We start from the raw sequence: 15515 nt of genomic DNA, 5'->3' as shown, positions 1-15515 counted from the left end.
CTCCAGCCTGGGCTACAGCGTGAGACCCTGTCAAAAAAAAAAAAAAAGAAAGAAAGAGAGAGAGAAGAAGGAGGGAAGGAAGGAAGGAAGGAAGGAAGGAAGGAAGGAAGGAAGGAAGGAAGGAAGAAAGGAAGGAAGGAAGGAAGGAAGAAAGGAAGGAAGGAAGGAAGGAAAGTCGGTTGTTAAAAATAAGCACCTCAAGAATAAAACTGAAATATAAGACTCTATATTTTCATTTTTCATAATCAACATATATATCTCTAATACATATATGAAAAAATTTTAAAAGTAAGCACTGCCACTCAGCTTTGCGTCATAGTAGAAGCCACTTTTAATAGATTTCTGTTTAAAAAGAACAAGACTGACGAGAAAATAAAGTATATACAATGTTACTGAAATGTAGACATGTCTATGTAGGATTTTCTATTGAATTTTGATTCTTTCTAATTTCACTCTCAGTAAGACTTTTTGTCTGGACATTCTGGACGTGATTAACCATCACCTTTATGTACTAATTACTTTATCCATAACTATTCATATTCCAACTCTTTCTTGAAAAGCCTTTTGGATCTTCCCAGACCACTCTGACCTTTCCCCTCCTGGGAAGTTTCTATGCAGTACTGAATCACTCATTCTCTTAGGTCCACGTCATATCCTTCCTATTTTGTGCAGGGCCCCTTTTGGTTTTATTTTCTCCTTTTCACCCTCCAGCCTCAATTCTCACTTCTCTCCCTTCTCCAGCACCCACTCTACTGTATGTAATGTGTGTCCTTCCAGTCCAAATTGCAAATGTCTGCTTAGATAAATGTGTACCATAAGAAAGTGTTTATATGTCTTTGCTTGTAAATTGCATAAATTACATTGTGCTAGAAATCTTACTTGATTTCTAACTTTAATTCCTTCAACACCATGTTTCTGAGAGATATCCATGTGTTACATATCAATCTAATTGAATACTTCTGTCTGCTGTACCCTTTTCTGTCAAATGCACACACCACACATCACCTGTGTACTTCAGGATGGACCCTCATCCTGAAAAACTCTTTCATGAACTTCCTTGCAAATTTGCTGTACTTACTATTTTATATGGGGATCAGAGAAACTGTACATAGACAGAAATTTTCTTTTCTTTTTTTGAGACAGGGTCTTACTCTGTCACCCAGGCTGGATCACAGCGGTGTGATCTTGGCTCACTGCCACCTCTGCCTCCCAGGTTTAAGCTATTCTCCCACCTCAGCCTCCCAAGTAGCTGGGACTACATGCATGTGTCACCACGTCCGGCTAGTTGTTTGTATTTTTAGTAGTGACAGGGTTTCACCATGTTGGCCAGGCTGGTCTCCTGGCCTCAAAAGATCCATCCACCTTGGCCTCTCAAGAGAAATTTTCAGTTTCCACTTATGGACAGTTTCTCTGAGGCATGTACCCAGGAATGAGATTGCTGAGTCATAGGATCATGCATGTAAGATTTCTATGAAAATTGCCATATTGCTTTCTGAAAGAGCTACAGTAATTTACCTTCCCATACCAGTAGGGCAAAAGTTTTGTTTCAACTTATACTCAATAGCACTTGGTGTTGTCTGATTGTATAGATTTTGCCGATCTGATGGATATGAAGTACCATCTCAATAGTGCTCTGTTGCGCTGTTCTCTGATTGATGGTTACGTTGAGTATCTGTCTTCAGGAGATTATTAACCACTCAGGATTTCCCTTCTGTGAATTGCCTATCTGCATCATCTTTTTTTCTATCACTTTTTTCTATCTTTTTTATTGCCAACCTGCATTAATCTGCTGTACATTCTAGCTATTGATACCTTAAAAGCTTTAGGCATTGCAAATACTTCTAGAATGTCACCAGTCACTTGTCACTGTTAACTTTGTTCGCGATGCCCTTCATTGAACACAAGTCTTTCATTTTTTATTATTGTACAATTCGTCAATTCATTTCTTGGCAGCTTGAGCATATGAGGCTTTATTTAATAATTTTTCTACCACCCAAGGGCAAACAGATATTCCCCTACATTTTCTTCTATTTTTAGAAGAAATAGAAGAAACCTGCTTTACAGGTTTCCTTTCACATTTTGAAATTAATCCATTTTGAGCTTTTTTTTTTTAATGGGTCAATATAGGGATTCAACTGTATTTTTCTCCCAATAGTAATACTTTTCTCCGAAGGATTTTCTAAATTGGCCTATTCTTTTGCTATGCACTTGTCAAGCTGTCCCCATCATTACTTATTTTTCACAGATGCACAGTTTGATTTGGGGACTTTTCATTTTTCCCTTTGGTCTCTGTTTATTCTGCACCTAAACTTTATAACATCAGTTACTATATCTTTCTCAAATCTCATTTTCTAGTAAAATGGTTCTATTCTTTTGTTCTTTTTCAAAATTGCTTAGTTACTCAAGAGCCTTTATGCTCTCTTATAAACTTTAAAATCAGTTTACCATAATTTCAGAAATTCTTACTGTGATTTTGATTGGAATTGTCATGAAATATATAAAACAATCTGGAGACAAATGACATAATAGCAATAATAAATTGCCCTAGTCATTTATTTAGGTCTTTTCTTTCTTCCTTTAATAGAGCAATAGAGCTAAAATGTTTTTCTCAGTAAAGATTCATACATTCTTTATTACTATAATACCAGACACTCTTGTTGCTTCAGTAAATGATATCTTATATTATATATAATTTTATAAATTCATGCTACATTTGATATTTGTACCCTGTGGTCTCTTCAGGGTTGCATATGAGAAGAGGGAGCCAACACCTGAGGGATATGCCCTCTTGTTTGTAATCATATTTAATATCTATATATTCATGCACATATTCAGTGTCTTGTTCCATTGGTAACTAGTGGTCCCAATAAAACTGGAATGTTCATTAAGATGGTTACCTGAATACTAAATGTCATATTACTTTCCTAAAGACTTAGTTCAGTGCTATATACACATAGACAGGAGACAGCTATAGCCTGAAAGGTACACAGTTGAACTGAAATCAAAAGACTTGAGTGAAATCTTTTCTGTACGTCTGACTCTGAGCCAGGCCATAATTCCTCTGAATCTCAGCTTCCCCATTCCTAACACATGATTAATGAGGTTGTCACAAAAATTCAAAGAGAAAATGGATTTATCATGCACAGAATTTGACACATGGAACCAATGCCCTGCTATTTGAATCTAAAGGCAAGAAATACTTAAATCAGCTATAGCCAAGAGAAGAGTAATGGCAGGAAAGCATTATAAACTCCAAAAACTCTTTTCCAGTGATTAAAAATTATTACCAAAGTTACTCCAGTCAAGGACATCAAAGAAAATTTATAATCTTGTCTCCAGATAACATGTACGTTCATCAGTTGTGGCTGAAAAGAGAAGTTCCCACCACCCTGAAGACCATTACTGGCCCTGGACTTTCTAAAGCAGCCCAAGAAACATTTTCTCTGGAAATCTGGTCTTTTGTGTGAGGGTGAAAGCTACTGTGGGTGTTGCAATACTTTTCCTCTGCAAAGAGATGATTTTAGCAGAATCCCAAATAGCACAATAGAATTATCTGTATTCATATGCAAACATGCACATTTTAAAATATAGTTGAAACAAATAGGAATCCCTTTTATTTCCAATGTCATCTCATGTTTCCATAATGGAGATACTGGGATTAGAGATGATTGTAAAGCGAATGTACATTGGTAAGAAGTAGGCTATCATGAGAAATGCTGGGGGTATGGAGCCCCTGCAAACCCTTCCCAGGATACCACAGCAGAAAGGATAGTGGAAAGGCATCAGACTAAGCCATGAGAGTCATGGCAGGAAAAAGATTTGAAGAATAAAGCTTGCAGCACTCTTGTTGAAAGACTGAAGGTAAATGGGCACCTCTTCAATAGCAGCCCTCCCTGACCGCACTAACAAAAATATTCCCCACACCGCCTTGCCTCCTCCCAAGTTACTCTGTCATACCACCACCACCTGCCTCATGGTTCTCTTTGAGCTGATCACTATGTTGTATTATCTTGCTTATTTGTTTGTTTGTTTGTTTCCTTTGCTATTATTTATCTCTTCCACTAGGCTGGAAACTCTAGAGAAACAGGGATATGACCTATCCTGTTCACGTGCCTCGGTCAGTGCTAAGCACAGAATAGACATTCGATAAATGCTATTTGAATGAACAAAGGGAGTCCAGAGCTATCAGAAATGAGGTAATAGCTGTTTCTTGATTTTTTTACATCACACATGGGCATTAGAGGATCTTTGTGGTAGGAAGTAAAATTAGAGGATGGAAACTTGCTATAAGGTGCTTTGGTGGAACAAACAACTGTTCAGGTAAGTGCCATCTCAAGCAGTGCTTTGAATTGATCTGCCTGTAACCCTAGGAAAAAAAAAAGAATGACCATACATTGGCCCTGACTTGTGAATCCACACGTTCCTGGGTTTATCTTTCAGATAATTATTGTGGAGTAATATGAGACATAGAGTCTATGGCAATGGCCTCGAATAAATGAGTAATGCAACAAGTTACAAAGTTCTTATAAGAAAGACTGAGTATATCTCCTCATTCTTTGGTGCTTCTCTACCCTATTTCCTTTACATATGGTGGCTGGAGTTGTGAGGGGAGAATTTCTATAAAGTAATAATCAATTGTTCTGTTTTTCCTTTGCTCATACCCCTCTCACTTTATTTTTTGAGGGAGAGAAGGAAGAGAATAGGACTGGAAAAATGTCAGACTTCTAATGAAATTACAATTAAAAAAAAAAGAAAGTGATAACACTAAAACCATAAGGCAAACCAGCAGGGGGTGTTAAAGATAAAATTACCACTCAGAAGTCAATGGAAATGTAGTTACAGGCAATTATTGCATGTTCTCTGTGTCTCTTATAAATGAATTGACCTTTAAAAATAAAATTGGTCTTGATTGTTTTTTAAATCTCATTTTCTGTGCTTCTGAGATTATTTTCAACTGATGCCCATGTATTTTTAAAATCTCCAAATGGATTATTATAAATAATAGTAACCAAAATTTCTTAGATTATTAACCTTCCCTTAAACTTAAAAAATATTTATGTTGTGTATCTAACAATGAATAAACAAATCATGGCACTGCCATAAAGCAGGCTGTCACACAATCTTGAAATAATCTGTTTTAAATGCCATTTTAAGATACACAGAAATGTTCATTATATAATTTTAATCATTGTATAAACAGGTATAAAACCACACATAGAGAATGCTCTTTGTGTTTTCTTGTGTTTAAAATGATTATGGAATTATGAGTGTGATTATGGGTGAGTTTTGTTTTCTTATTTAACTATTTCTCTGTAATTTCTGAGTTCTCTTTAGTAAACACGTCAGTCTAATGATCAGAAAAAAATTCATAAAAATGCTCAGATACCTTTGAACAGAATTTAATTTATCTGTAAGGTATTTGTTTCGATGGATAAGGAATAGAAACTATTCATCTTTTTTAAATGGAAATACTGAGGCATGATGAAATGACCTGCTTCTAATCATATAATTCATGGCAAAGAACTGGAATCTGAAATAGAAACCAACCTCCTGGATTGGCAGGGTTTATCTTCCTCTTTACTTACATAAACCTGGTGAGAAAGGCGCAGGGACAGTCTTTCCCTGGGGCCTCTGGGTGGCTGGCCCTGCGGGACTGCCTTCCTCTCTGCACTGGGTGTCTCTGGAGGAGGCCCACTGTGTGAATGAGCCTGAGGCTTTCCTTCCATTGGTCAGCTCTCTCTAACCTTCTACTAAGGGAAGGGAACAATCCTGAAATATAGCGGCAGATTTTCAAAACTTTTAAACAATTGGATCTATCTGGTTGAGATCATTTCAGATACAAATGCTACTGTCAGCAAAGGGTAATGTTTCCATGTTGCTAAATTGCTGGAAGCCTAACGTCAGAATCACTGTGTTCTTGTCTCCTTGAACAATGCTTGAGAATAGGGACTATGCCTATTTTTTTCCAAAGACTCCTAAACCAGTCCCCCATACGGAGACATTATGCTCATCATGAAATATTTGTAAATATGTATTAACTCAATAGTCATTAGCCTTCGAACATTGCACCTAGGGGCACTAGTTCACGTGTTGGTGGACAGCACGTGCCATATGCACTCTCACCACCATGTGAGATGGCACATTCATCAAATGTGGGATCTCTGAATTTCCATTTGGAGAATCAGTAAATCTTTTCACTCAAGTGGTTCTTTTAACTTTTTAAAGTGCCAAATGACAACTATGTCTTTCTTTTGGTCCTGGCTCTTAATAAACAACAACAATAAAAATGGTTACTTGGCCCCACGCATAGAGATTTAGCTTTAATTGGTCCCAAATGATGTGCAGGCATTAGGTATTTTTAAAAATATCTTTTGACAATTCTAAGGCTCAGCCAGGGTTGAGAACTACTGATTTAAACTGTGAATCTTTGTGAATCTTTGCCTCTATGACATATTTAGTATCTGTGATTTATCTGATGCCAAGTCTTTGGTCAAGAATGCAACATCCAATTATAACACAGATCCCACGGGTAAGATCAGTTTTAGGATTTTCCATGTGGTTTCCAGAAATGTACTGCAGTATTGTTGGATATTTTATATTTGGCCAACGCTCCCATATCCTCAAAAAAAAGTACCTAGGAGAGACCTGTTTCCTTGATGTTTGTAGAGGTTGTGGGAGTACCCAGGAAAAATCACAATATGGGTCTCCTACAAAAGCCTAATCTTTTATTATCAGTGAGATATGGTAAGAAGAGTAGCCTGAAGAAGGAAAATGAGGTTACCCAAGGAATCTCTGATGCCTGTGTTGAAAGAGGGGAGTTGTGCTGCTAAGACAACATCCCCTGTCCCTAGGGTACTGGGACTCCAGGTCCCTCCAGCTTCCCTGCATCCCTCTCCAGCAAGTAGACCTAGAATCTGTACTTTCCCCACCAGCACCCTATTCCAAAGCATGAGGAATCTGATTTTTTTGAACTCTAAGCAAGGATTCAGATGTGGGAAGATGGAGTCTTACCTGATTAAAGTCAGGAGAAGAGGCTATTCTACATAAAGGCAGAGATATGAATAGATGAATGCCACGGCATCAGAGAGAGAAGCAAGAGTGGGCCAAGGAACCAGGAGAGTTGAGATACTGTCCATTTGGCAAGAAGGAGGAGAATGAAGAGACAATAATGTCTCAGAGGCTTACAATGTTAGTGATTCAAGATCGATATTGAAAGAGTCTTATTGGACAGAAATTAGTTTTGAGGAGGAAGTTCATGAACTTAAATGCCTGAGGACAGGATATGGTGGATGAAATAATATTATGGCACCTTTTCAAATTTAGGCAAGTGGCCCTTTATTGGATTAAGAAAGGAGATCATGAGGCTGAGTGAGCCTGCTGGGAGTTGGTCCGGGCTATGTGAGGCTGTGTTAGCCTCACTCTCCATCCCTAGTATCTGCTCAGGCCTGCTCCACCTGCACACTAGGCTCAGGCCCTCAAGCCGCTACCCTCCCTGTCCTCATCAGAATTTTTCTGTAGGATCCTCCTGTTCTCCTTGGCTTCTACTGGAGCCAAGATGGCCATGGAGTGGAGCTGAGCAACATCACCCAGCAGCCTGAGGAGCCCCTGTGCAGGTGTGATGCAGGGCCAGGGGACTGTCACTGGAGGGAGAAGTGGCTTCTCGGGAAAGAAGTTGAGGGAGCTAATCCTGAGCCTGGGAACCCTGTAAAAAAAATTTAATTTAACCTTACCTTGACAAGGCCAGGCGTGGGGGCTCACACCTGTAATCTTAGCACTTTGGGAAGCTGAGGCAGGCAGACCACTTGAGGCCATGAGTTTGAGACCAGCCTGGCCAACATGGCAAAACCCCATCTCTACTAAAAATACAAACATCAGCTGGGTGTGGTGGCACATGCCTGTAATCCCAGCTACTTGGGAGGCTGAGGCACGAGCTGAGATCACACTATTGCACTCCACCTGGGTAATAGGGCAAGACTCTGTCTCAAAAATAATAATAATGATAATAACAATATTTTTACCTTGACACAATTTTGCTAAAAGGAAGATGCTTCCATGAATCCTCTCAACTTGAAAACAGTTTGTGTGTGTCTCTGTATGTGTGTGTGTTTGTGTGACACAGAAGTACACAGGGCGTCATGGCAAATTCTGTTTTAAAGGAGCTGGCCTTTTAAATTACATGTTTTGGATAAGCCTCATTTTTTTTGTTTAGAAGCAAAACATTTCTACTCTCAGAATTGATTCTTTTCTAGTGGCCCCTAACGCCAAGGAAACAGCATGGTGCAGTGGAAAGAGAAGGGACCGGGGATCTCGCTTTGACATTAAGCAGCAGCTCTGTGACCCTGGAGAAAGCACATGTATCCACTCAGCCTCAATCCCACCCTGTAAAAGAGGAGGGGAAATTTCTGGGGTAGAATTCTCATTCCATAAGCTCAGTGCTCTTTGTAAAACCCAACCTACTTGTGAACAAGAGTTCAATCCTATGCATAGCTATCCTCTCAATTCACGAATCCAACATTGCCTGAGCAAAGCTCCCACTTGCACACAATTCTGTTGCAGACATTTCAGACACATGGGAAATGGACTCAAAGGACTTGCTCAAGACCACCCAAGTTCACAGCAGTTCTGTTTTATGCTATATCTTGTCCTAGCCAACCCTTTCTCTTGGCATCAGCGCTGTGCACGTAGATGGACAGCATCGTTGGCCCACACAGCTCCGGCTGGGGAGGTGCATATTTGTCTTAATAAGTGAGAGTCTGAGGTTGGGGAACACGGTGGCAACTTCCACAAACCGTTCATGCTGCATGATTGTGCTTCCCCTGGAGGAACAGGAGTAACTGGCAATGAAGAAAGCAGCAGAGAAGGGTAGGATTTGGCATCCAAACCTAAGGTAGATCCTTGACATCTCTCCCAGGCTGCCCACTCCTCTCTCCACTATTGGAGAAGCTGGAAACGCTAAGCCTCTTGAATCCTCTGGGAGAGCAAGGTGATTTAAGTCACACATATTTCTGTGACATGAATGTCCAAACAGGAAGCCAAAGGGAACTGGCTTTGCAGTTTTTGTTTTTTTAAGGCACCATGTGGCTAGGAATGGACATGACCAATCATTACTGCTGTAATTTTATGTGTCTGCAGTCAAAGAAATCTACCATGCATTGAGGTAACCTGATATAAAACCGCTCTCACTATTTTGAAATGAACGTTTTTCCACTGCTCATGGAATGTGAGCCTGTGTTTAGAAGTCAATGCAGGACCTTAGCTGACACTTCCATACCTGCCAAGAGCCACTGATGTGAACCAGGTGGCCTGCTTCAAGCAGAATTCAATTACCCAGATGGCAACTGTTTCTTAATTCAAAACTGTAACAGCGTTTTTTTCTTTCCATTATGAAAAATGAGAGGGGAAAAAGAATACATTGAGTTTGAGCACTTCTGGTTTATGAGATTAGAGGCAGGGGAGGGAACTGGGTCCCTGGCCTCTGCCAGCTCCCTGCAGCTCCAGCCTGCAGCACTGTGTCTGCCTGACTCCGCTGCTTATTCCTGGAGCAGGAGCGATGGTCCTGAAACTCAGCCTCCTCTTGGGTTTGTTCTTAGGAAGCTAGAATAACTCTCCCTCCCTAATTAGTGATTGCATTAGCAGATGGTATCTTTTTATTTAAGTAAAAAGGAAAAAGAAGAAAAGGTTTTAAAGGTTTTAAATTGCATTTGGAGACAATGCTTTCTTTCTCCTGAGGAAGTCAGTACAGTCTAGATCCTGGATAGTCAGGCTTCTTATTCTGAAGGTGAAAATCAATCAGCTAGGCGACGGCTCTGATATTTTAGTGGACTTATTTTCCTGGTCCTCGCCTGAAGTTTGGTAATAACCAGACCAGTTCAGACAGGTGGAGTGCTGACTGACCTCTACCTCCCAACTCGGTGCACTCGGCTGGCTGTGCTTCAGTAGATGGGTTCTTTGTTGGATAAAGGAGATTGATGTGGGAAGAGGTGAGCCAGCATAAAGTAAATTCTGTTCTCATTCTCTCCTCCTGCAGACAAATTTTTGTAACTGCCTTCATTCTTCCTTGGACTTTATATCTCCCAGACTGAGTAGGAATTTGGAATCAAGACAAGATCATTGCTTACACTCTTTGAACAGTTACTACATGGCAGGCAATGTTCTAGTGCTTTAAGTATATGGTGTCAATTGTTTCTCATAGCAGCCCACTGGTAAAGTTACTAAGTTAGTATTTCTAGATAAAAAGCTTCATGCTTATACGCATTGTTTGAAGAAGGTATGTGGTTAGAATCCTGTCATGTGATCAACTATTTTGGGCCCACCACCTCCATCACCACCATCCCATTACCTACTACCGTCACCTTCATTACTCCCACCACCATCTCTGTCTCCACCGCTGTCTCTAACATTGTGTCCATGACCACACGTCAAATGTTAAGTTGACAGGGACTTGTCAAAAAAACAAAAAGCCACGCCCCTGTTTGTTTAGGCGGGGACATCTTTAACTTGAGCTATTTGAACAACATTTTTTTTTTTTTTTTTTTTTTTTTTTTGAGGTAGGTCCCACTATATCACTCAGGCTGGTCTCGCATTATTGGCCTCAAGTGACCCCCTCACCTCCGTATTTGGACAATTGAAGCTAAGTTATTCATTAACTTGGCCTCTTCCTTCTTTTCTTTATCCTCTATAATCTCAGTCTTCGTATGTGAGATTGCTTACCAGGCAGCTTAACATTTCTTTCGTCAGTGGAGTTGCATCAAGCACTGGACTCTGAGAGAAATGGAAACCAACAAAGTCCTTGGCCTATTTGGAATTCGCCTTAGTGAAAAACACTGAGAAATCAGATAAAATGCCTGAGCCTTCCCCACAAACTGAACTATCTTCTGAGGGCTAGGGAGTTATATGTTGACCAACTGTTAAAATTATGTCCTAATTCCAGTTTTTCATCATATCCAGCAATTCAAAAGCTTCTGTTCAAGGGAAGTAGTAGGTAATAGGGATGGTAATGGGGGTTAAGGCATGCTACCTGTGTGTACACAAGAAAAGGAAGAAAATAAAATTAGCATACTATGACAAAAATACACAAGGAAATATAGGTATCTTGAGATTCTGAATTCAATACTGTGATCAGAGAAGCTTTCATAAATGTGCTGGCTATGAAGGCATATCTACTGGAGAAATCTTTCCAAAGCACAAATCTGATCATGCCACGCCCCTGCTTAGAACCCCGCAGTGTCTCCCTATGGCCCATAGGATCAAGTCCAAGCCCTTTGATGGCATCCAAGTCCTCCACAATCTGGACTCTGCTCACCTCTCCAAGCTTACTTCCTGCTGCCATTCCTCTCACAACCTAGGCTCTAGCCATTTTAATCTACTGGCCAGTCCTCCAACACTCAGTTTGTTTCTGTCCTGAAGACCTTGCCCATGTGCTACTTTTGCTTGCATCCCCCTGGTCCTGCCTAACACACTGCCCATTCAATGAACTCCTATTCATCTTTCACAATCTCAGCCAGGGAAGCCTTTCCCATTCGGCAGGCAGAGCTGACCATTTCTTCCTTCATGCCCCCATGAAGGTCCGCATATATACAGCACCTCTCACTGTGTTACTAATATCTCTTTGCATGTCTTTCTTTTATGCCAGATTGAGGGTAGAGAATGTGTCTTAGTTATCTTTATACAACAGCAACAAGCACTGTGCTAGGCTCAGAGTAGATACTCAATAATGTTTATTCTGATTTTTTGCATGAACTAGTTTTTACTTCTGTTAAATACTGTACAGTAACTAGAGTTAAGGATTGGAGTATGCTCTTTATAAGAGGCGGAAAAAGCGGGGAACCCTTCTTAGGGGCTTATTTGTAAGAGTCCACATGTAGAGGTCACCATCGCCAAAATGGAAGCCTCCAGAGTAAAACATAAGCTGTTAAAAATGAATTGAGCTGGTTACTATTTTTGCATCTGACCCACTTTTTGGTTACTTCTGCTGTTGCAAAAACTTCCATTCTTATAAATGAACTAAACCACTTTTTGATGGTTTTGTATTCTCTCTCTTAAGGTAGCTCTTTACTGAAATGAAAATCTGCACAGTCTCTGAAACCCAGCTTTAATGCAAAGGCATCTATGGAAAAGTATTACTCCCAGTAGGACCAACTTCCACAGAACTCTCTCAATTGTTTTTCCATGGAAGAGTTTAAGGCCAAGAATAGCAAATCTATCCACCACGATGATGGCACTTATTTCCTTAGTGCTTTGTGGTTGTGCGCCCTGGAAAGCAGGAAGGGTTAGATGCCAGTTACCTCCTGCCACCTCTTCCCAGCTTTGGGCTTGCCCTTTCTGAGCCATAAGCCTGCCTGAAGCCGTCTCTGTTGGTTGGATGAAGATGGGACTCTGGCAGTGGAATATTTTTCAGTCCAGATCCCTTCTTTGTTACCATTTGATTTTTTTTTTCAATGTCTCAGTAGTTGTTGATTTAGTGAAAACAATTGGTGAGTTTTTAAATGTAGCATATCGTAACATCACATAGTGTTGTGAACTCGGGTGAGGGGAGTAGAACTGTATTGGGGGAGTGTGCTAAAGGAGAAGACAGAATCCTGGCTCAGGATCTGGTATAAAACACACAGGAAACAACTAAAGAATCCTTTATTACTGTTTCATTTACAAAGAACGCTATTAATAAGAGCAAATTATTTAAAGGGCAGCTGGGTTAAAGGGATGCTGAGTAAAACACCAAGGACTTGATTCTGTTGTGGTTGGTGATTACCTATAATAGTTACCAAGTAAATGTGGACTCTTTCAAATTTCCCAATGTCCCAGAGGCACAACTTGAAGTTTTCAACCACCATTAACAGGAGAAAATATGTTTAAAAGAATACTAAGGAACTTTCTAAAGGATTAAGAAATGGCCGGGCGTGGTGGCTCACGCCTGTAATCCCAGAACTTCAGGAGGCTGAGGCAGGCAGATCACTTGACATCAGGAGTTGAAGAACAGCCTGGCCAACATGGTGAAACCCTATCTCTACTAAAAATACAAAAATTAGCTGGGCATGGTGGTGCGTGCCCATAATCCAAGCTACTCAGGAGGCTGAAGTACAAGAATTCCTTGAACCCGGGAGGTGGAGGTTGCAGTGAGCCAAGATTACACCACTGCACTTCAGCCTGGGCAATAGAGTGAGACTCTGTCTCAAAAAAAAAAAGTAAAAATGGAGAGTCTTGGAGGAAAAGTTATAGGAGTCAGAATTATTTAGCTGTCAGGTTTTGATAGTCAATAATACACCCAGAACTGTGCTTTTAAAGACAGGTGATATGTCTGCTGCTGAACAGAAGAAAAGGAAATAGATTTGCAATGGATGCAAATTTGCAATGGAGACAGAGATTTGCAATGGAGGCACAGAGATTTGCAATGGAGGCACAGATAATGGCTAGGAGGAACTTTGAATGATGAAGAGAGTTGACTTTAAGGCAGCAAGAGTGGCTTTCTGAATAACATGGAAAATTCTGGATAATGTGGGAAATAGGTAAAGGATAAAGATGCATGCTTATGACTGTATCCATGCTAACCCGGGAGCACGTAAAGCCAAAGAAAATTCTGTCCTTCCAGATCCCTAGCTCATAGATCCCCCAAATTTTTGTGTCCTATGGAAAATGCTAAGTTGGTATGGACTCCAACTCATATTTTAAAGCCCTTAATTGCAATGGTGTGTTTATTCAATTCAGCAAATACTCAAAGTGCTAGCATTCTTGGCTCAAAAAACTGACTTGCATCATATTTTTCATACATCTGCTGACTCTATTCACAATGACTGGAGCAACCATCCACAGTTGTGATCAAATTCTCCTCGAAGCCATCCATACTTGGCAGCCTTAAGGTCTATAAATGCTGAGTCTCCAGGCCAATCAGTTTAACTGTGCCCCAAGCTAGGAGCTTGAAAAGAGTTGATAGGATAAGAAGCAGACAGAATAGAGAGTCTTTACTTTCTTCACCGTCTCTTCTGGAATCCAAATTTGTCCACTGCACTAGAATTAGAAAAGCTACCTGAAAGTCTTGCCACTATTCTTGGAATATTCAATAACAATTACTCCCCAGGCCTCAGTTTCTTCATCATAAAATGAGGGAGCTTGATGTTTCATCTGTAAGGTTTCATTTCATTCAGAAGCCCCTCTTCCAAGGGAAGAAAAGAAGGCCTTTTCTATTTAAAAAAAAAAAAAAAAAAAAAAAAGACTTCTCCTCCTTTCGTTATCCATTTTCCAAGGTGTCTCTCTCACATCTGAGATTTCTTTCTGCACCTCAGTCTTGGTCATGCCTTACCTTTTTCTTTACCTCAAAGACTTGTGAGAATTCAAGGGCACTGTGCATCTGAAATTACTGTATGGCATCAAAAGCAAAATACAGATTTAAGATAATGTTTCTTATAGTTTTTGCCCTTTCTTCACACCGGAACACAGATAGAACTCTGGGATCTTCCTGAAAGGACCTTCGGCAATTTTCAGTTGCCAAATAAATAGCTCTAGAGACAAAGGGAGTGCCTTGATGTATCAGGGTTATTTTGTTGAGTGAATTAATGAGAATTTTACTTATGAAGGGAGAAAAAGGAGATCAGCTGGCAGGAGAAATCTACATTGTTCCGACTCTTGCTTTATATATTTAGTTGTTGCCACAGCACTTTTCCCACTCAGACCAGGGCCCAAGGAGTAATTAATCTTTTGTTTGTTTGTTTGTTTGTTTGTTTGTTTTATTTATTTATTTATTTTGAGACGGAGTCTCGCTCTGTTGCAAGGCTGGAGTGCAGTGGCGCCATCTCAGCTCACTGCAACCTCCGATTATCTAGTTCAAGCGAATCTCCCGCCTAAGGCTCCTGAGTAGGTGAGATTACAGGCATGCGCCACTATGCCCAGCTAGTTTTTTTGTGTTTTTAGTGGAGATGGGGTTTCACCAGGTTGGCCAGGATGGTCTTGATCTCCTGACCTCATGATCTGCCCGCTTCAGCCTCCCAAAGTGCTGGGATTACAGGCGGGAGCCACAGCGCCCGGCCCAGGAGTAATTAATCTTAAAGAAGCTATCTTTAGCAAGCAAAAGCATCTTACAAAGTACAGTAACTGAGGCTATCAGTTATATTTCCGAGCATGTAAAGAAAGCATTTTCTAGAAGCTTAGAGGTGGATCCCTGAACACTCTGTAACCCTCTGTTGAATTAACAGCCTAGGGAATTCTGTTCTGAATTTGGGGACTCTTCTCTAGGCAGTCAGGGTTTTGAATTCTATTTACAATTCCTCTGCTCTCCATGGCCTGGACTGATTGAACCAAGTCTCTAGATCACTGTAGGAGACATCAACCCTTAAAAATACATTCTTGAGGAAGAACAGACCCCATCCAGTAAGAAACTGTCTTCTAAGAAGGGATGAGAATTACCCTAATGATGTAACTGACAACACAGTTTCTAGTTTTTCCTTTCTTTCCTTCCTTCCCCATTTTTTCCAGCGTCATATCCTTGTTTGTTCATGCTACATGAATACTTGAAGTTGATAGAGTTG

This window comes from Chlorocebus sabaeus, chromosome 20 (genome assembly GCF_047675955.1).
Source record: "Chlorocebus sabaeus isolate Y175 chromosome 20, mChlSab1.0.hap1, whole genome shotgun sequence".
Lineage (NCBI taxonomy): Eukaryota > Metazoa > Chordata > Mammalia > Primates > Cercopithecidae > Chlorocebus > Chlorocebus sabaeus.
This window is presented reverse-complemented; position numbering follows the sequence as displayed.